The following is a 2,208-nucleotide window of genomic DNA, read 5'->3' as shown; positions in this document are numbered from 1 at the left end:
TGCATGAGACACCCATTTTTGACCCGGCGTTTGGTTGCCCGCATTGCATTAGGCGCACATATGACATGGTGTTTGGTTGCAACCTGTATAAAGTGTTGTCACCACTTCTAACTAGTGGTGAGCTTACCACACACAATCTGAACATGTAGCACCAGCTAGTTAAATAAATGACAGTCCATCCTAACTACTATCAAGTGAAAATTCAAATTATTAAGAGCCATTGGCTAAATAGAGGATAGTTCATCAGTGTTGCTGCTACCAGATCTTCCTCTTCCTCTTCTTCTGCTTCTGCTAGTGCTTCTTCCTCTTCTTCTTCTTCTTCTTCTTCTTCCATCTCCTTCAAATCCTGCACTGACCTCTGTTAAGCTACATTGCCTCTGCCCACTCCAACCTTTTGTTCTTCCAAGCGTCATTGTCAAATGCCTCCACACCATGGCCGGAGCTAACAACATCGTCAGGCTCGACCTCTTCCTCCTCAGGCACGTGTTAATCAAAGCCCCACTGGAGGATCCAGTTATGCAGAATGCAATAAGCAAGAACAAGCTTAACCTGAGTGGAGTATGGGTGGAATGGCTTCTAATCCGGGATCTTAAACCTATTCTTCAGAGCTCCAAATGCCCTCTCAACAGTTACTCTAAGGCTGGAGTGTCTGCTGTTAAACAACTCTTGTGCAGTCCTAGGATAGTTCCTGCCATAGAACTCGTTGAGATGGTACCTGGTTTTCCTGAAGGGTGGAAGAATACCCGGTTGGCATGCAAAGCCAGCATCTCCAAGGTAGAACTTGCCATCGGGGATGTTGATCCCATCAGGTCGACTCATGTTGTCACTGAGGATGTTAGCATCATACACTGACCCCTCCCAGCCAGCCATCACATATGTGAACTTCAGATCAAAGTCAACAGCAACAAGCACATTCTGGCTTGTGTAGTGCTTCCTCCCCCTGTATGTTGTAGACTGTGACCTAGGAACTCTGACAGTGACATGAGTACCATCTATTGCCCCAATGTAATCCTAAAAATGGCATCACAAGCCTGTGTTAGTGCTCAACTTGAACAATACAAGCATATCAAGCAATGAGAAGTGTATTATTGTCAATGCTCACCTTGAAGTATGGATACCATCTTGGGCTTCCACGAATCTTGGGTGGAGTCTGACCAGATGGTCTCCTGATCATCTCTCCTCTAAGCTCCCCAAGAGCAAAAAGCACCTGCTTGAAGTACCTAGAGATGGTCTCCATTGATCTGCTGAACGTGTTGTGAATGACCCTGAACCTGTGGTTATGGTCAACAACATGGAGGAACATGGCCACTTGCTCTTCGACACTGGTGTTGATGTTATCTTGTAGCAACCCCCTGCTCCTGAAGGTCTCGACAAGCCTGGCAAATGGTGCTCTTTTCATTCGAAGCATCCACAAAGCCTGGACGTCATTGCAGTTGTAGGTGTAGTTCAGATTTTGGATCCTCTCCTGTTCCCGGACAAACAATGGACCATAGCGGATCAAAGGTCTCCCAGCATGACGAACAGCTCTCTAGTGCACGGACATGACCCATGCCTGAATCACACTAATCAGTGATATTGCCTGAATTATCAGCCTCATCCATGCATCCATAACCTAGTCGACATCGACAGTTTGTTCAGTGGGAAATCGATCCTACACCTAGCCTAACGGCCTAACCACCAAGCTAACAAAGGGGGGATGTAACACCCTCGATGCGACTATAGCTCCCACGTGTCGAGGCACGACTTAGAGACATAATCGCATTGAAGGCATATGTCGCAAGTTAGGCAATCTTCACAACATCCCATGTAATATGAATAATAAAGGGGAGAACATAGTTGGCTTACACTCGCCACGTCAATCAAGTACATAAATAACATTACATCATCCAAAACACTCATGGCCCGACTACGGCGCCAAAATAGAAGAAAACCCAACATGCGACAACGATCCCAATCACCCCCAACTGGACAACACTACTGATCATCGGGAAAGGAAACGTAGTAACGCTGAGAGTCCTCGTCGAACTCCCACTTGAGCTCGTACTCGTCACCTGGAGCGGAATCACCTTGACCTGCATCTGGTGTAATAATAATCTGTGAGCCACAGGGACTCAGCAATCTCGCACCCTCGCGATCAAGACTATTTAAGCTTATAGGAAGGAAAAGGCAAATATATGTGGAGCTGCAGCAAGCGACTAGCATATATGG

General features: G+C 46.6%; 1 pseudogene; it reads right to left on the bottom strand.

Moving 5' to 3' along the window:
* Positions 1–339: 339 nt before the first annotated feature.
* LOC125516904 lies at positions 340–1,609 on the bottom strand (annotated as a pseudogene).
* Positions 1,610–2,208: the final 599 nt, after the last annotated feature.

The sequence above is a fragment of the Triticum urartu genome, chromosome 6 (genome assembly GCF_003073215.2).
Source record: "Triticum urartu cultivar G1812 chromosome 6, Tu2.1, whole genome shotgun sequence".
Lineage (NCBI taxonomy): Eukaryota > Viridiplantae > Streptophyta > Magnoliopsida > Poales > Poaceae > Triticum > Triticum urartu.
This window is presented reverse-complemented; position numbering and strand designations above follow the sequence as displayed.